At 38.0% G+C, this 21,093-nt stretch overlaps 1 long non-coding RNA gene across 1 annotated transcript; it reads left to right on the top strand.

Annotated features, from left to right (window-relative positions):
* Positions 1-9,623: 9,623 nt before the first annotated feature.
* Positions 9,624-21,093, top strand: LOC150087958 (uncharacterized). Its single transcript, XR_016546772.1, has 3 exons — positions 9,624-9,684; positions 20,103-20,282; positions 21,026-21,093. It is a non-coding gene; the product is annotated as an uncharacterized LOC150087958 (long non-coding RNA).

Raw genomic sequence — 21,093 nt, 5'->3', positions numbered from 1 at the left:
AGAATCCCTTTCACCTCTGCCTATGGCTATTGTTAATCTAATAGACTTTTTGCCCCCCCCCAACTAGCAGTTTTACGACCCACCTAACACTGCCTCGATAGCATCAACAAATATCCTTGCACCCTTTCTATTTAAGTGTATCCCATCCCTGTAGAAGATCTCTCTCTCCTGTTAACAAGTACAGACCATGCTGAGAAAAATTCTACCCCATGAGCCTTTGTCGTTAATCTAATAGACTTCTTGCCCCCCAACTAGCAGTTTTACGACCCACCTAACACTGCCTCGATAGCATCAACAAATATCCTTGCACCCTTTCTATTTAAGTGTATCCCATCCCTGTAGAAGATCTCTCTCTCCTGTTAACAAGTACAGACCATGCTGAGAAAAATTCTACCCCATGAGCCTTTGTCGCCCCAGGGCCAAATTGACCTACAAGGCTCTCATCATATACTCGCTTCTGTCATGTCTGGGCAGATGCATTCAAATTTAAGCCTAACTAGTGATGTTTTTCAATGTTGCCCTGTATTTGTTAAGTCTGCAGATCTCCTATTCTTAATGTCATTAGTGCCAGCCAATGTGTACAACAATTTCATCTTTTGTGCCTTTAAAAGATAATATCTGCTCTACAACATTATCAACTTTTGCTCCTGGCAGACATACCCTGACCCTATTCCACCTATTCTTTTTTGCACAATATATTTCCTGTTTCTCTGGCAATAGAGTCACCAACAACAACTATCTCCTGTGGAACTGGCACATTCTGCCTTGTGGGTTGCCACTGTGTTGTCTGATGATCAAGTGCAAGCTCTGGCATTGTTTTGGGAAGCTTTTTTTTTTTTTTTTATGAAAACCCCAAGCACGAGAGGTATTAGAAGCTATAATACTTAGTACCGTGCTTGGGTTCTAGAATGAGAAGATGAAAGAAGATATTTGTTGACATTAGATTTGAACTTCTGTAGACTGTAATTTTCAGGAAATACGTACGAAGGAAGGTTGTTCCAGAAAATGGCAGTTGAATGAAGTTGGTTGACAAGGAAGATAAAGTTGGTTCTGTGCATTTGATGTTGGACAGTAAATGGATGTTGGCTGGTGGCGGCACGTGTTCGGACTGTTTTGAAAGAGAGGGCAGGAATTATAGAAGCCAATTCAGAAGAACAGTGCCCATGGAAGTATCTGTAGAAAGGGCATGCAGCAGAAACAGTACGTCTATGAGACAGCGAGTGGAGAGGCTCTGTTAGAGAGGAGTCATTAATTAACCTAACTGCCCTCTTCTGAATGGAATCTAGAAGCCTGAGAGAGGTTTTGGGGGCACCCCCCCAGATGTGGGAACAATATTTCATGGTAGAGCGGATTTGCAATTTGTACAGAGTGAACAGCTGTTTGGAAGAAAGGTAATGCCGATAGCGAAAGAGAAAACCAAGTTTTTTTAGATGTAGAGGAAGCAATATTTGTAATGTGCTTGTACCAAGAGAGATTAGAAGTCAGGGTAATCCCCAAAAGAGAGATATCATTTTGCCTAGAAATTGAAGTGTCACCAAAGATAAGCATAGGAGCAGAAGAATCCTTTTTGTGAGATATAAGACAAGACTGAGTTTTAGAAGGATTGAAATCAACTAAGTTGTCTTTGCCCCACTGGAGAATTACCTGGAGATCGGCATTTAAGGAATTGGTAGCCGATATTCGAGAAGTTGAAGCTGATTGTGCAGGGGAAGGTTTCTCAAAATGGAAAGTAGAATGCAATGTGCTATCATCGGCAAAACTATGGATAAGATTTCTGTCCAATGGAAGAAGGTCATTAATATAAAATACTAGGAGAAAAAACTGAACCTTGGGGGACACCAGAATTAGTGGAAAAGTTAGAAGACAGAGAGCCATCTACCATCACCCTCAGTGAGCGATCAGAGAGAAAACTGGAAACCAATTACAAAACACAGTTTGCAAACCATAAGATGGAAGCTTGTTAAGGAGACCTTTATGCGAAACATGATTGAAAGCCTTTGAGTTGTCAAGAGCAACTGTTTCCCCCAAACTTTTCCATTGAATTTGTCCATAAATGGGTAACATAAGCCAGAATATCACCAGTGGATCGACACTGACGGAATCCATACTGGCGATCGTTGATCAGATGGAAGGTTTCTAGGTAGTTTAAGAGTTAGCAGTTAATTGATTTCTCCATTACTTTAGAAAGAATAGAAGTAATTGTAATGGGATGATAATTGGATGAGAGGGATTTGTCACCCTTTTTAGGAACTGGCTGGATATGAGCAAATTTCCAAGCAGAAGGAAAAACAACTTTGGAATAAGAAAGTGAAAAAAGGCGGCAAAGAACAGGTGTAAGTTCAGGAGCACAGGTTTTGAGAACAAGTGGAGAAATACCATCAGGCCTGGAGCTTTCTTAGCATCAAGGTTTGTCAAAATCCTTCTGACATCCTTTTGATGGAAGATCACAGGAGGCATTGAATGGAGCGTGTTGGGAATGGTGGCAGGTGTTTTACCAAGATAATTAATACAGGAGTTGGAAGAAAAATGGGATGCTAGCAGATGAGCTTTATCCTTGGCTGAAGTGACAACAGAACCAACTGATTTTGACAGAGGTGGGAGCAGAGATGGTCAAAAGTTGCAGCCAATAGCTGTTGCAAGAGACCAGAATGCTCTGCTACCATTAGGGCAAGAAGCAAGTTTTCTACTCTTGGCCTGTTCAAAATCTAGTTTGGACTGATTAATAACTGCTTTACAATTGTTGTGAGCTTTGGTGTAGGCAGAAAATGAAACTGAAGAATTGGAAACAAGCTAATTACGATATGCAACGTTCTTCTCTTGAACAGCCTTAGCACATTTATTGGAAAACCAAGGTTTAGATAAAGGACGAGATTTTAAAGTGGAGTGTGGGATAAAGGATTCCATTCCTGCAAGAATAATTTCACTGACATGATCTGAGCAAACGTTGACATCAGAAGTTTTGAAACAGTAATCTGACCAAGGAAAAGAAGAAAAGAAATCTCGCAGGTCATCCCATTTTGCATTCTTGTAATGCCAAACAACACGAGGTTGGGAATAGCCATGAGATAAAGGCTCCACTGAAGAAGAATCACCAAGTTGTGATCTGAGGTACCTAAAGGACCACTCACTTCGACCGTGTACTTAGAAGGGTTGTTTCTGAGAAAAAGTTCAAGCATGTTGGCTGCATGGTTAGGATTGTCCTGTATTCTTGTAGGTAAATGAACAATCTGTGCAAGGTCATTAGAAATTGCAAAAGCATCAGCATCTCGACCAGCTGGGTCGGTGTGGCTAGAAAACGGAAGCCAGCTGGAGTTGTGAACATTAAAATCACCAAGGAAAATGACCTCACTGTCAGGAAAGTTGGACTGGAGAAAGTCAAGTTGCAAAGAGAGGAAGTCAAAGAGCTTCAAGTGATTAGTGGAGTTGGGAGAACGGTAGAGACAGCATGAATTTGACACAATGAGGTAGAGAGATTTTAAGCCAGAGAAGATCAAAAAGAGGAGATTCCAAATTACCAAGTGTCTGACAGGGAATATCGGAATGGACATGTGCACAAGGTGGTAGGTAACCTTTGACATGTCCTTCCGCCTCAAAGTGGTAACCTTTGAGGTGGAAGGAATCATAAAGCGAATAATTTGGGCAACTGAGATGAGCAGTGATTGAATCAACCGATAACTGAGATTCTGTCAGAAAAAGTACATGGGATGTGGCAGACTGCAAGTGAAAATGGACATCATTTAGAATAGAATTGAGACCACGTATATTTGTGAAATGAACTAGGAAGTGTTTGGGAGGTTTAGATCTTTTCGCAGATAAGCTTACTCTATTAGTTTGATAATTCATGGTGTATTCAATAGTAAGAAAAAGTGGGGGGGGACATGCTGTATGAAGTAATGAAATTTTTGGATATGGCAGACACATGGTAAGAATATACCCAGATCCTTGACATAATGTGGCCTCGACAGTGCCCCTTGCATACACACTACTCGGGCTCCCTCCAGTCACTATCTGGCAGAGTAGAGGTAGCAAGATTGTACACTAGCTGATCCGGAAGCCTCCTAAAGAGTTACCAGTAGGTTCGATCCAGTGTACTAACTAGCGGCTGACTGCAAATACCGTGTTAGAGCTGTACCCTCGAAATGTAAGGAAGATTGGATCTCACCATGATGTTCATCATAACCTCAAAAGTCATCAGTCATACTGCATGATAGAAGAGATGAGGAAGGGTTGACCGGAACTTGGTTCTAGAGACTAAACATGGGTTCCACCACTTCAACCTCCAATAAGCAAAGTGGTGGTATTTCACCGGTTGATGAGACTCATCTACCATCTAGTGTTGCATGGTAACACAGAGGGGTGGCATTCCTCCATGTGGTGTGGGTGCCACACCTTGACCCCTGCTTATGTTGGTTCACACCTGGGTGGTCACCCATAGTGTTCATGTGCATGGAGGTTATACCCAGGGTTACCAACAGTCCCACCATTGTGAAGGTGCAAGCAGAGGATTTGGCTGTCACAGACCATCCGGACTTTGCCGAAATCGGGTCCACTTGACTTGAATGTCACCCGAATATCAGTTTCATCAGCATTTTAGACTCCCAGGTAACAAGTACAGCTTGTCTGGCATATCTGAGAGAATGTCTGTGACAACCTCAAGGACCAAAGCTGAGAGCTTTATGAGCTCCCCCAGTTTAATTTCGTCAAGGGTATCTACCTGGTTTTTCAAACTCTCATAAAGGCCCATTACAGTGCTGAGTTGGTGCGTAATATCCTCACGTTCCTTACATGGAGCACACACACAAAGACATCCCCTTGGCAATATCATGACCTGTTCTTGATAACTCTGAAAACATCAAACAAGCTATACATTTCATAAGGCCGTGATTTGCAGGACAACTATCTCCCCTCAGTTCTCCTCAGAGCCACGACACTCCCACTAGCTTGAGCCCTTTGCTTTGCTGCTGTGGTCTGAGGCATGATTTTCGTTCAAATTCAGTATAATGACAAATACTACACTAAAAAAATATACATAATGCAGTAATAACACTATGTACCAGTTATGCTATGAAGTTAACTTATTAATTATATACAGGGTGTTTCAGTTAAACGTTTCAGAACTCCTAAGAGGGGTAGGGTACATCCTGACAACTCGAAATCATATAGCAATGTGGGGTCGGAAATGCTTTCCTGACGCGGTGTTGTACACAGAAGCACCATAAAGAAAAGAGACCGTAAGTGAGAAATCGTTTTAATAATACATGAAAAGAAGCAAAAGGTACATGGATTAAAGTAAGTGTTCGAAGTTTCTTCCACGGGCTACAATGCACGCCTCACATCTCCGACGCATGGACATCCGAACATTCTGGAATACTCCAGGCGAATTTCGAATTTCTTCGGCAGCTACTGCGATTCTTGCAACCAGCTCCCAGCATTGTCAACAGGGGTGTCATAAACTAGCAATTTCATATGACCCCAGAAATAAAAATCAAGACATGATAGGTCGGGTGACCGAGCAGGCCAACGCACGGGACCACCACGTCCGATCCACTGTTGACCAAATGTGACATCCAGGTAGTTACGAACATCTCCGCTATAATGGGCAGGGGCTCCATCGTGTTGGAAACACATTGTGTGTTGCGTCGATGCAGAAATCTGTTCATCTCTCAAAAGTTGTGGCAATACTTGCTGCAGAAAGATCAAGTAGATAGGTCCGGTTAGACGACACGGTAACAGATAAGGTCCGATGAGGTGATCTCCCATAATACCGGCCCATACATTGACCGAAAATCGAATCTGTGCTGCACGACGTCGTATTGCATGCGGGTTCTCGACCGCCCAGATATGGTCGTTATGCTTGTTGAAAATTCCTTCCCTTGTGAATGATGCCTCATCGGAAAACAACACTTCAGCAGGAAAAAGGGGATTTGTAGCACATTTTCCAAGGTACCACTGTGCGAAAGCAATACGAGGTGCATAATCCTCCGGTTGCTGTGTCTGGACACGCTGCCTGGAGTATTCCAGAATGTTCGGATGTCCATGCGTCGGAGATGTGAGGCGCGCATTGTAGCCCGTGGAAGAAACTTCGAACACTTACTTTAATCCATGTACCTTTTGCTTCTTTTCATGTATTATTAAAACGATTTCTCACTTACGGTCTCTTTTCTTTATGGTGCTTCTGTGTACAACACCGCTTCAGGAAAGCATTTCCGACCCCACATTGCTATATGATTTCGAGTTGTCAGGATGTATCCTACCCCTCTTAGAAGTTCTGAAACGTTTAACTGAAACACCCTGTATAATTAAAATTCGAATTTTCTTATTGATGCAAAAAATGGTGGCAGAAGTCAAATGTAGTTCCTTAAGCAATTATAAACAATATGTAACAAACAAATTCACCAATGTATTCAGAGAATCACAAATAATAACTACACTTCTAATTCTTAATGAAAGTTAAATGCACTTATAATCCTACTCCAGTTCACAACTTATGCAACAATAATACTACCATGCTACCAAGTTTGCATTATGTGTATTAGGCTATGCTGTTATGCTCGAAAGTAGTAAGTTAATTATAATATATAACAAAATTATCCAACTAATGCCAATCGAAGTTGTTGTTGTTGTTGTTATTTGGTTTTTAGGAGCATTAGCAACTAAGGCCATATTGCTCTGGGGATATGCGGTGGTCATTCATTGACTTTTCTGCATCCTCCGTATTTGGTGGTCGCGGGCTTGAACCCCGGTCTAATCAAGAAGCGCGTGCTACGCACTGCCACTCCTGCCCACCTGGCTACGGAGACGCCGCCAATCGAAGTGATTCAAAGTTTAGAGCTACCTATTTACCACATTTAAAAAAAATTAGAATTCCCTTACCACTCACCCTATAATTGTAACAATAGTGGAAAGATTCGAATGATACAACGTTTCTACCTGTATTAAGAAGTAACCTACAAAATCTGTAGCTAAATTAAAAAATAAGCTAATGAGCATGACTAGAACTAAGAATTAATATCGTATTTTTTGAGCATTAATTCAGAAGCTTAATTTTTGTGCATTCTAAAATATGGAATTTCAGATTGCATTAAAGTTTTTTCAGAATACTAATTCTAATGCTCTTGCCAAAAGAGTAGACCACTTGTGGAAATGTCTTTAGAGGAGTGTCTTTAGTGTATCAACTGAAATCATGACAAGTGAGACAGTATTTAAATTCTATACAGTGGACCAACTGATGATGTTACCAACAGAAAATTCAAAATGGGAAGCATTCAAAGAACTTATCTTGGAAGCTACTAGGCTTTACATACCAACTAAGAAATATTGTTCAAGGTTTAGCCCTAAATGGATGTCAGATGAACTAATGAGACATATGGCAGAGAAGAAAATGCATGGGATACATACAAATTAACACGTGACACAGAAGCCTATGATAGATACAAGTTGATCTGTAACCAAGTTACAAAGTAGGTTAGGCAGGCGAAGGCAGATTACGAGAAATCTTTGGCAAGGGATGCAAAGAAAAACAACAGAGTTCTTTACTTATGTAAACTCTAGAAGGAAGGGGATGAATCAGATTGGTCCACTTGATATCGATGGGTCAACTGTTGATGATCCTGCTCAGGTAGCTAACAAACTAAATGAATATTTTGCATCGAGGTTGAGCAGATGGGCTGAGAGGTGGCAAATGAAGTTTAACATTGACAAATGTAAAGTACTACATATGGGAAACAGCAACCCCAGAGCAACGTATCAATTCTGTGGTACTACACTGAGAGTGGTAGAGAATGAAAGGGACCTGGAGGTTGGTTGTGCAGGCAGATATGAAGTTCTCTGAGCAGTGCAGACAGGCTGCAACAGTAGCTCATGGTGTATTGTCAATGATATATAGGAATTTTTCTAGCAGGGATAAGGAGGTGATTATTCCCTTGTATAAGGCAATGGTCAGGCCACACCTAGAGTACTGTATACAGGTCTGGAGGCCTCATTTCAAGAAGGAAGTAGAGCTGCTGGAACAAGTACAGAGAAGGGCAACAAGATTAGTGAATGGAACAAAGGGGTGCTCTTACGAAGAAAGGCTTAAGTTTTGCAAATTGCAGTGTCTGGAGATTAGGCACCAGCGAGGTGATCTGATAGAGGTGTATAAAGCCTTGAATGGTTTGAGCATGCTCAATGCTGATGAGATTCTTCCTCTTGCTCAGAATAATCACCTGAGAGGGCATAAATTCAAATTGAGGAAAGACAGATGTAGGATAGACGTACGGAAAATTGCCTTAAGCCAGCGGGTGGTTGGTTGGTGGAACAGACTTCCATCCCTTGTCATGGAAGTCGATAGCCTAAATAAGTTTAAGGCTCAGCTGGACAGTTATTTCGAACGAACAGAGGGGTGAAGTGGAAGTGGTTATTTTTTATTTATTTATTTTATTTTATTATTTTTTTTTTGGCTGATGCTGCATAAGCTTGCTTTCTTGCATCAAATGCCTCTACTAATGCTAATGCAACACAAGGCCTTATTGTAATTGTGTTTATTACTAGGCCTTATTTTTGCTGTGGTCCTATATTTGTTTTTCTTATGTTTTCATCAATTGGAGAAGTGCTCCATTTTAAAGCCTAAGTGGGTGAGAGGAGGGGGGATAGAAGGTAGCAGTACACAAATTCTTCTCATAAAATATGTCATTATTCATGTTTACTTTAACTTCCATTTCATTTATGATGAAAAGTACAGATAGTGCAGAGCATCATTTTTGTATATAACTCTACAAATGAATGGCTTCCTGCTATAAATTATTATGGATATATGATGAACCTAATCATATTTTAAAAAGAAGGGCTTACTCACACAATATACCTTAATGCGATCTCAGGTGGAGGGAATTTGGGTTCCCCTGTAAATTATTCTAGGTTTTTCAGCCTATAGAAGTGTTTCAGCCTTTTGTCTGTCCTTTTGTCTGTAGAAGTGTGTTCATGAATGCACGCACTTCTACAGACAAAACACATATATACAGCTATGAATGTATGCTTGGGAACTGTTAAAATAATAAAAAAATATATATACTTTAATACAATATAGCCTTTACATGTGATGAGAATATCAGTGCAAGTTGGTATGCAGACAATCTTCTCTTGTATTTACCTCTTGAGGCAAGGTTTTCTTTGCCTTAAAGTGTTATTGCCTGTGAATGGTCTTCATATTTCCTGCAGTTACATGTTTTGGCTCCAGGAATTGGCTCCATAGCACTGAGATGACACTTTCGATCACATTAAAGAAACTAGTGATCATTATATATGGGTTCCCCTTCACCATCCAGTGGCTCTCCATTACTGACATTCATCCGGATGATATCTACATGTACATCCCTGTAAAACAAAATCTTCTATCAGATATATTCACTCACCATTTAACTGTCTTTCTAGAAGGATGCAAAATTTGAATGTTTTTGGCCTTTTATTTAAATTTTATATTTTGTCTTAGACAGTGAAATGACATGCAAGTTTTCTTAATTTTTGCATGTGTGTACTTCTTCTGAGTTTGGCATTTGGTTTTCTCTAAGAAATATGAACATTTGATGTATTTAGTGATTTAATTTAACTTTAAATTCTTTTTTTTTTTTTTTTTTTTTAGCAAGCAAAAGCACTAGATCATGAAAGAAGAAAGAAATTACTTTTGGTTCTTGAAAATAATAAAACTAGGTAAGTAACACACACACACACAGTACTGTAAAGGTTGTTAATAAGTTTCATGTGTAATATATTCTATTCTGAAAAACACATACAATGTTTATGCACTCAGGTACGGTTTAAATTTTCGTTGACTTAATGTCAGGAAGCCTCAGAAAGTAATTGTTTTTTTGCAATTATAAAAATTTGTAAAGTGTTCTTTTAAAAATGATGAAATATCCTAGTATTTTAAACTATTTAATTATAATGAAACTGTTAATATCACCAAATAGATAAATGTACTACACTAATCCTATGTAATTTTTGGCTAAAATCAGGAGTTCTACAAGCAGTCAAAGGTCACTCAGTTGCCTCTCTCTCTCTCTCTCTCTCTCTCTCTCCCCCTCCCTCCCTCCCTCCCTCCCTCCCCTCCCTTATTATACTTTTCACCTACATAATTTGTAGTACCAACTGCTGAAGATAACAGTTTTTTCATGAGAAGGAGTGGTAGTGTAACAGACAGAAAAGGGAAAAAATGTTCAACATGCTTATAAGATTAAAACATAACTTGAAATCAGGATAAAAACCATTTAATTATAAACTACAATTTTGTCCCAAATAAGATTTAATAATTGGACCATTCTTTATGTTTTTGGGACTTCTGAATCTATATAAACTATTAAACCATTAAAATCACAATTAATAATTCAAACGTAAATACCTTTAAAAAAACAAATCCAAATTAGCTAAAAAGTGGTATTCCCAGGAATATTGCCTAATTAACTTCCAAACATTCTTTGGTTGATAAGCCATAATGCTCATGGTGCGCATAATGAGTAAACATAAGGGTACTTCAAGGTTCCATTACACTTTGAGGTAGCTTTGCATCTGTTATAATGGAGGTCATTAAAATGTAATATATGATTGTGTGTGTGACTGATGAGCTGCCAAATTAGAGGCCCTTATCCCATTGCTTTAAATGGAGTGATATGGCATTTACAGATCTTAGGCAATTATTTTGCATGAAGCAATGGGACTATGCCTAAGATTCACTATTGAACGGTCTTTTTCACTATGTTTTGTTCGTAGCAAACTGTTCAAATCACTAATTGGCATTGTTTTAATTGTATCTCATATTGTGAATCAACCTTCACGAGTTTCCAAGCTATTGCACTGCTTTGAATAAGTATTGCTTCACCAGTGGAGCAATACTGGTGAAGTATTGCTCCACTGGTGAAGGTGCAATAGTGACAACCCAGTTATGAAGTATAAGTACACAGTATGAGAGATGCCTGATGGCGTGTAATAGTATAAACTAAGGTAATTATTTTGCATGAAGCAATGGGACTACGCTTAAGATTCACCATTGAACTGTTAGTGCTTTTGCACCATTTTTTGTTCGTAGTGAACTGTTCAAGTTGATAATTGGAATCGTTTTAATTGTATCTCATATTGTGAATCAACTTTCACGAGTTGCTGAGGTATTGCATTGCTTTACAACCTCAGTAACTCGTTGTGAAAGTTTTACTGATGAACTGTTTTGAAAGAGAGAGCTGGAATTGTAGACGCCAATTTGGAAGAACAGTGCCCATGGAAGTATCTCTAGAAAAGGCATGCAGCAGAAACAGTACACCTATGAGACAGCGAGTGGAGATACTCTGTTAGAGATGAGTTATTATTATTATCTGTTTATTAACCACAAGAAACTGTAAGTCACCCCAGGACGGCAGTGTGCCAGGAGGGTGAGAGATTTACATACTGAGGTGCGAGGAACCACATATACAATGTACAAGAGTAAATGCATGCTCGACCAGAGATATTTACAGAATTGAACTTACATACGCTTGAAATAAAAACAAAGTTTATAGCAATAGACATCAGAATTAAAAAAAAAAAAAAAAAAAAAAATGCAGTAGCCAAAAAAAAAAAAAAAACCGGGAGTAGGTGATCGTCACAGGTTCAATAGTTGGTAACAGTTCTTGAGGCATTCCTTTCTGTAGAGCTTGTCCTCATAGAACTTATCAGGGTCGATGCCCAGTTTATTTTAGATTTGGAGGCAGTTGGCCGGAAATGTGCTCCTAAGGGAATCATTGTTTGTAAGTATAAACTGGAGAGGGTGGCCGGAGTCGTGGTGTTCACCTCTCGTCTTCTTTGGGCCAGAGATTAATGGGGATACATATGGAGCATCTATTCAGCCTGTGATAAGTTGAGCTAGCATGAGCATTTCTTGTCGTAATGAGAAGTCTCCGGGGAGTGGTCCCTAGATTAGCTTGGAGATAGTAAAAGGGTGACCCACCACCCTGTTCATCCATCTGAGCAACCAATATTCCAGACAGGTACTTTTTTAGGTGGGAGGCAAGAGCAGATGACCAAATTTCAGATGCGTAGAGGGGGATAGGGGTAATGCACCTCAGGATGTACTGACAAAGCAGTGCTGGCTGATGCACACCAACGAGCTCCTGATGCACTGCCTAAAGTGTTGCTTACATCTTCTGTCTCATCCCGACAAAGTGGGGCTGGAAGGTGAGGCCTAGGTCTGTGAGGAAAGTTACCTTTTGCGCCCTTTCCCCACCAACAAAGATTTGAACATCATTTTTAGCTCTTTTTTTGGTTATCGGCAGTTGAGCAGATTTGGAAGAGTTCAGATGCAACCCAGTTATGGCTTGATAATTTTCCAGTTTCATTATCTGTGTAGAGGCCTGTTGGTTAATATCCAGGATCTGATCAGGATGGTTTGAACTCACGTAGAACTTCAGATCATCTACATAAGAGACAAAGTTAGAATTATATGCTAGGAAAGGTTCCAAAACTGCTGCGAAGAGGATCGTTGAAAGCATACTCCCTTGCGGGATACCTCTTGTGACATCAAAAGTTACCTGGAAGTCGTTGACAGTAACAGACAGATGTCTGAGAAGTAGGATGGACTTCTCAGACATCTGTCTGTTACTGCCAGACCAAAGTAGTGCAAAGAGAGCTGGTAGATATATTCTATCGTATGCCGATTTTAATGTCCAGGAAGATGTCAATCTGGGATTTGTTATTGATGGCCTGTTGGATTCTGAAGAGAGTTCTAGAAGATTAGTAGTTGTTGAACTCTTGTGCCAAATGGTATGAAAGTACTTGGGCCTGTGACCAAAGCAGTGCTGGGCAGTTGCTGGCTGAATCGCTTTTTCAAAGATTTTAAGTAAAGGGCAACTGATGAAAATTGGTCGCAGATTTTTCGGAGATTTAGGTTTCCTAATATTTGGAATAGGCTTGACATGGTAAGATCTCCAGATCTTCCAGATTGTAAGATTAGTCTGAAAATGTGGAGTAGAAGGTCAACTATGTATGTGCTGCATATTTTTACTATGAATAATGAGAAACTGTCTGGTCCTATAACCACGGGGGCTCACATCTGGTGAGTATGGGCTTGGCACACCCAGGGTCCTGAGTTGGATATCATAATTCTTCTCTTTCTTGGCGATTCCCTTCTACTTTTGACTCTCTCTAAATCTCTATCTCTCTCTCTCTCTCTCTCTCTCTCTCTCTCTCTCTCTCTCTCTCTCTCTCTCTCTCTCTCTCAGGGTAACTCGGGAATTTTTTTTTGTTCCCCCTGGTGCAGCATAAGCCTCAGGCTTCCTTGCACCATATGGCTATTAATAATAATTATACTAAAATAATAATAGTAACTCATGCACTTGAAGAAGAGTTGATACCATGTAAGTGGCATTTGAAAAGTTTCTAGCCTACCACAGAAAGAATGAAACAGTCTGGAAATGATTAAATGTTATTCATCAAAATCACCTCTGAAATTCTTTTCTCTTCTTTTCAAACACCTCTGAAATCCTTATAATTACATGTGTGATATAACATTTTTTCATCTCTTTTAGGTTTCTTGGTTGGTCTTCTAACCATTACTTGACCAAAAGAATAATATTGTTCTTTGTTCTAAAGTGAGCTTTTGAAATGTTTTTTTTTCCCTTCACTGCAGGAAACAGGTAGTAATTCAAAGGAACCATATCCAAATAATCCAGTATGAGTGCAACAGCAATTCATAATAACCCATATCATTGATTGTCTCTTTGGTTATATAGGCCCTGTAGCTGGAAGCATTATTATACAGAAAGAGGATTCCTCTGGAGAGTTAATTGCTCATGAAATTTCAGTAGCATGGAAGAATAATATTCATACTTAATGTATTCAAGTAATCAATGAATGTTACCCTTTCTTTATCTAAAAAAACTGATAAAGCTCTTTTAAATTTCTTGTGGAAAGATTCTTCATCTTGCAACTTTGTGTGCTGTTATTTGGTCTTTAGACCATGATAATGGATCTTTCGTCCATGGTCACCAGTTGACTTTTTTGAATATTGGGAAAATTTCACAAGAATTGTCTTTTGTAAATTGATCCTCTGTCTTCTAGTCTGCATTTATTTAAATGTTTTGGTATGCATTTTGCTGAAATTCTTTTCATGCTAAATTCTTTGTGAACAGTATGATATACTTATTCACAGCATATGCTTAGTGTCTTTGCTCTGTATTATAATCCAGTCTGATGATCTTTAAAAATCAGGTTTTGAAAATGATTGTTTTCTTGTTTGAGATGATTAAAGATTATCCAGACTTTCAGTTCATCTTTGGTGACACACTGGCCCCTATTGAACTCAGAAACTCATTCCTTGATGGTACTGTGTGATAGACTACCATGTAATGTCAGCCTTTCACAGATCATTGATAGATAATTGATTAGAAGCTCATACTGGACAAGCTAGAAATTGTTTCTAGTGTATCATCCATTTTCCATTTGCACTACCTTTGCTTTTAGTTTGAAGAGCAAAAGAAAACTATGAATCTTAGGAAGGTAAAGATGTGGGCAGGCTATCTGTGTGAGAATAATAATTGATAGTTAGTATAGAAGAGATACAGTCATCTCAAAGAAAATACATGTTCTTCTCATACTGTGAAACTGTCTTGAATTCTTTATTATGCAGGTAAGGGCACAGCATAATGAAGGCTGGAATTAAGGGCAGCAGATACTTGTTTTTTCTTTTCCATTTATATAATTTGGGTCATAGGTTACTTGTTATTCTTAAGCAATCAGATATAGTATGATTATAAAATAATAAAGATAAAAAAACAAAACTTAAGTAGTATGACTAGATAGTGTGTTATATTAATTATAACACATTCATTTAGATATATGAGTACCAACTTTATCATTCTGTATGGTTTATCTTCATATGTCCAGTATTTCAGTAACTAAATTCAACTAATAATCGGAAAAAATTATTTATGGTGCCTGATTATGAAAATTTTAAACAAAGAAAACTTCCATTTATCATCCTCTAAATTTTCCCTCTGTATTATAAATTGTTTATAATTTGACATATTCATAACGTGTCACTAGTTTTGAAAAAAACAGAGGTGTAGATCTTGTCTTTGATGAGAAGAGCTTGTTGTTCTGGGACTTTTTGTTTCAAGTACAGTTTAATCAGCTGGGCATGTGTATGTTGAAGGTTTTTCTGATTGCAGACGTGCAGCCTAGTTTATGGGCTTGGCATAATATAAATCACAGCATTACATACTAGTAAGCATCATCTATATAAAGTTTCTCTCATGTAAAACTTCTCTAGCCGTATATATCTATATATATACTGTATCTGTAATATATCTCAAAATGAAATACATTAATTAATTGTAATATTCCGAAATGAGCCAACTTGTGCTTATTTGTTATTCATGTTGTGCTCTATTTATGTATGCAGCTACAAAAGTGAATTCTGATGGTGTTTTTACTCCTTCTTGGACAATGCACATAAGGGGACATAATTTAAATGAAAAAAGATGGAAGATGTGTGATAGATATAGGATAGATTGCAGTAGATGTGAAAAAATTTGCTTTCAGCCAGAGTGTGATTGTTGGAACAAACTTCCATCTGGTGTTGTGGAAGTAGATATTTTGAATAAATTTAAGGAAGGATTAGATTGTTAAAGGGGATGTGCAGATGAGGTAGATAATTTTTTTTTTTTAAGCTTGCTTTCTTATATCATTTGCCACTACTAATACTAATACTGTTTCTTTTGTTTCAAGTTAATTTTTTGAAAATTTTGTGAACTGTGTTTTTTACTTCATGAGAATGAAGTAAAAAAAAGAAACACTAATGTAACATGTGAAAGATTAAGCTGTTTTGTTATGTGACATTTTGAGAAGTCACTGTTCCTTGTTGTAAGGACTTGGATTGGTTTCTGTATTGATGTGGAGACTGAACTATTTGAACTCAGGGAGTTACAGTTCCAAAGTGGTTTATAGTAAAAATATAGAAAGCATGTAGTTCATAGTGTTTTTAAAGCATATAGCTCATATTTCCTAGTGCTGCTAGGAAATTTCTTGATCAGGTACAAAGGCTGTTTCTTCTGCAAGTCTGCAGAGCAGTTTCCACCATAGTCCTCCAAGTCATTTGTGGCACATTGCAAGCTATCTCTATCTACAAGCTGTATGTGCAGGTCTTTGTTACCATATTTGTGAAAACAATGTTTTACATGTTTTACACATCCAGGCAAATCAGAATTCAGATATCATAAAAGAACAGACTAGAATTCATAACTTTCTGGCTTACTCATTGGTGGGTGGGCAAGTACCCTGTTGTTGCAATAGTGACAACCCAGTTTTAGTCACAACTTTTAGTGGCTCCAGTAAGGATTGGGCCAATGTTCTGTTTGACTTCCATTTTTATCAAACCTTGCATAATGCTCTTATTAGAAAAATTAGGTCCTTACCTCCTGAGGATGTATCAGAATTTTTACAATTTAAAACAGAAACTTGTAAAACAGAAACAGAAACATGGTCTCTCAGCTGTTGCTGAGAGACCATGCCGTTAATGCCTTTAAACTTCATTTGGAGATCATAATCCATCAGCATTGTCTCTTAGCTGTTGCTGTTTCTTCTACTCGACCTTCTAATCCTTCTGGCTCCACCTAACAAAACTGTACTGAATCTCTGGCTTGACCTCTTCCTACTGGCTATACTTAACTGAACCTTCCTACTGAATCTTTAGCTTGACTCTGCTTATCTGTGTCCCTGGATTAAACCTTTGAACTGGCTCTGCTACACCTTTTAACTGATCACTCTCAAACATCTCTTAACTGGAAATTGGGTACAGATTGGCAACATAACTGACCCTTTATCTCAAATATGAATTGATTTTCCTGCACCTTTAAATGGATTACTCTCAACCTTTTCTCAACTTGAAATCTTATGACATCTTTTGTCATAAGACTGAAAATTTTTATCATCCTCTGCTGACTTCTAACTTTGCTAGATATGGGATACCTGAGGAAATGCTTTCTTTCTCTCATTTCCCCTTCTTCTGTTCTTTTAATCCTTCCTTTTCTCTCCATTTTCACTTTCTTTGTTGGCCTCTGATTATCTGGGAGTGGGATGGGGCCTTTTTCCCTTTCTCTTTCCCTTTTCATTCTTCCCATCTTTTTTTATTCTTCTCTTATTTTAGTCTTCTACTAGACTTTTGCTTTTTATTTCCTTTGCATCTTGGCTGTCCTTTTCCTGTCTCATGAATTGGAGAGGCAATGCATGTGTGTTAAACAGACAAAGGCCTGTCTCCTCATTGCAGAAACAGGAATCAGGGAGGACCTTCCTTGTGTGGCTTCACCTTAGTTGCAAAGTGGCTAGTGTAATAACACACTACAGTGCTACTCTACAAAACCGTACATTACACACATAACTAGCTTATCGGTGTACTTTCTTCACCTCAGATTAAACAGGTGGATAAGGAGGAGACTTCCGGTACTGCCAAGACACAAGATACAACATGTTCCTTATATATACTGCCCTACCATTAATATCCAGACACCTGCATATCTACAAATAACATTTATTTACAGGAAACTAATAACAAGTGCTGAAACAAGTGCCCAGAGGTTCCCAAACTTTCTTGATTCATGGCGCCCTTACTGTCCCAGTAATTTTTTCATGGCACCCCTAGGCCAAAAGAAATACCTAACACAGTGGTTTTTGACCTTTTAATATATACCTATATAATAATTTTATTCTTTATATAGAGGTGCTAAATAAAGATCTATTATAGATCACCACAAAATTAAAAAGATATGGTACAATGGATATTGTACCCTTTTTATAATGAAATAAATATATAAATTTCAGAAAAAAAAAATAATAACTTTAAGTAACTTAAACCCAAATTACACGGCACCCCAAGAATGTTGTTGCCAGCACCCTGGTTGAAAACCACTGCTTTAGCCTTTATGGCAGCCTCTAGTCTCTGTGGAACATACTCTGCCAGTTTTTGTAAATATCCTCTGTTATTTCTGCTCTTCGGCCTTCAGAGCAGTGACTGGTTCAACTCTATTTTTTGGCCAGTCTCTCCTCAATCTTGGCTGTTCTTGTGAATTAATGCATGTGTGTTAAACAGACAAAGGCCTGCCTCCTCATTGCAAGAATAGGAACTGGGGAGGACTGTCCTTGTGTGGTTTCACCCTAGTTGCAAAGTGTAACACACCACAGTGCTACTCTACAAAACCCCACATTATGCACACATAGCTAGCTTATCGGTGTACTTTCTTCACCTCAGATTAAATAGGTGGATAAGAGAGGAGACTTCCAGTACTGCCAGGACACAAGATACAACATGTTCCTTATATACACTGCTCTACCATTAATATCCAGACACCTGCATATCTACAAATAACCTTTATTTACAGGAAACTAATAACAAGCTTTAGCCTTTATGGCAGCCTCTAGTCTCTGTGGAACATACTCTGCCAGTTTTTGTAAATATCCTCTGTTATTTCTGCTCTTCGGCCTTCAGAGAGCAGTGACTGGTTAAGCTCTATTTTTTGGGTCGTCTCTCCTCAATGCACTTGATGATCCAATTCATCCAGAGGTTCTTTATAGGATTGGGGTGAGGACTTTGGGCTGGCCAGTCGAACTTTTCAGTGCTCATGTCCTCAAATCACTTTTTCACAATGTAAGCAGTATGACATAGAGCATTGTCGTGCTGATACAGGTTGGGCCTTCCCTGACATGCTGCCACAATATAGGTAATGCATTATTGTCTGTAGATAGACCACAGAACTATTGGTTATTTTGTACAGAACAACCAATGATCCTAGTCCAAATCCTGAAACACAGCTCCAGACCACTGCATTCTCCAAACTTCATTGTATGTAGGGAAGATACAGTCCACCAGGTAACTTTCTCCAGGCATCTGTGACATCGAGGAGCAACTGTGGGACTGGTAAACCATGTATTGTGGCTTGTGACTCAAAACTGCACATTGGTGTACTGGCCAGGAATGGCAGATCTTAAACCAAGCTACACGGATTCTGTTGGGGTGAATAGAGGTTTTTGGATCGCTGCACAATTGTGATAACCTACATTGTGCAGCATCCTGTTAATGATATCAGTTGTTGATCTAGGGGACTTCAGCGCCATTGAAATGTCAACAGACCAATTGTTATGTGGCCCCTGTTATCATTCTGCACTGGAAGTCATGACTTCATCAATTGTGGGAACTTGCATTCACAATTGGACTACTGTCTCCTTGAAGGCATATGAGCATATTTGTAGTTGTGTCTGACACATAGTACTTGGACAGGATTTGATCAACTATCAATGGAGGAAGTGTCCAGATATTAATGATAGGGGGGCAGTGTACGTTCCTATTGTTTTCATCCAATACAGTATCACGAGGCAGTTTCAGTAGGAAAACAGGGCATTCTAAATACAGCCTTTCAATCTTATGTCAAGCTGGTAAATAGATCAAAATAAAATGCCTTGTACTTTTTATTATATTCTCAGTTTTCACATATGTAAATTTGGTGTATATTGGACTATTAAAATGAACCTAAAGAAATGGTGCTGATAATTTGAACAGCCATTATTTAAAAACAAGATGGTAAATCAAAGAGAAACATTCCTGTCAGTATGCTATAGATTCCTTCTCTCATAAGCTTACCCTTTTGGAAAGTAGGCTAAAAATTTATTCAGCATTTATCTGATATGACCTGAACAGCTAGAGAAAATGAAATGTAATTCATACTTTAACAAATAGAACCTTACAGTGTGTATTTTATTTCATTAAATTGTATGTGCATGCATGCATGCATGTTCCAATGTAAGTAGTACTGACCTAAGAAAGAGACATTGCACATATGGCGATCCTCATTCCATTTCTGCAAATATCTCAAAATTGTGGAGTTAATATTTTCGGGTAGGTTTTTTTAACCACTGGGTTTAATTTAATACCTTATAAATGTGGTCAGATTATTTAAGTTTTCCATAAGAATCAAAGAAACAAAAGTTGTTATTGTGTATATATATGTATATATATATATATATATGTATATTTTTAGTATCACTTAAAAAGTATGGTAATTAATGTTGATAATGATTACAAAAGAATTTCTTCTCCCCCCCCCTCTCTTTTATCCCAGATTTAAATCTGGCAAAGAAGTTAAGAAAAAGACTACCATTTGGGGATTAAGATCCAGAGTTCCTCCACCAGTTCCAACAGTTGTCCTTCCTGAAACTGGTCGTATAACCTCTGATGTGTTAAGTAAAATCAAAGCTAAAAGAAGAAATAAAAAATCTAGATCTGGCATCAAAGCAGATAGGTAAAGTTAACTCTAGCAAATCTCTTTCATTTCACTGGTGTTGGTTCAGGAGTACTGATTATGAGTAACATTTTGGAATAGTTAAAAATTCATTAGTATTCAAAACATATACACAATATAATATTGAATATAAGTAATGTAAGTGTTGGTAATCTTAAATTGTTTAATAATATAATGTATTAATATGGAACCGTAAAGTTATGAGACTGAATTTATTGTGGAGTTTCATACCATGTGGAGACACAGCTCATAATCATCATCCATTTATTGTATTCATGTAAGAATTGGATTATGCTCTCACAGAGTAGAAAGTTGTACATGCTTTTCCTTGTGATTTAAAAATGAATGATTGTGTTTATTAAATTACAAAGCCATGAGGCATCAGTATATTGTGTTTGTAAATTATTCTGTGGTCAGTTCAATTGTTTGAAGAATAGAAACAAACAATTGTTTGAAGAATAGAAAATAATCTTAATTTCCAGAGGGGGGGGGGTAACCATACCTCTCCTGAGACTGATTAACTTTTCTGGCTAATTCTCCTGCTATCCTGATTAGAAATCAAACCAGGCCTTTTCAGCATTGTGCAGAATAAGAATAACAATGGTCATTGTGCTTCTATTTTCTCTAGTGTCATGCTATATCAAATATTATATCAAAAAATTATAAATCAGTTTAGAATTACTATTGAAATAATTTTTAATTTTTCATCAATTCTTATTGAAAATTCATATTTTTCATTTTAGCATTCCAATTCCTCTGAAAAGGAAAAAACCAAAGACAAAACCTCCAGCAGATATATTGAAGAGAGGAA

Source organism: Mastigoproctus giganteus, chromosome 3 (genome assembly GCF_048544385.1).
Source record: "Mastigoproctus giganteus isolate SK-2022 chromosome 3, ASM4854438v1, whole genome shotgun sequence".
In the NCBI taxonomy this organism is placed as follows: Eukaryota; Metazoa; Arthropoda; class Arachnida; order Uropygi; family Thelyphonidae; genus Mastigoproctus; species Mastigoproctus giganteus.
Note: the sequence above shows the minus strand (reverse complement) of the source record. Positions and strands in the feature narration are given on the sequence as shown.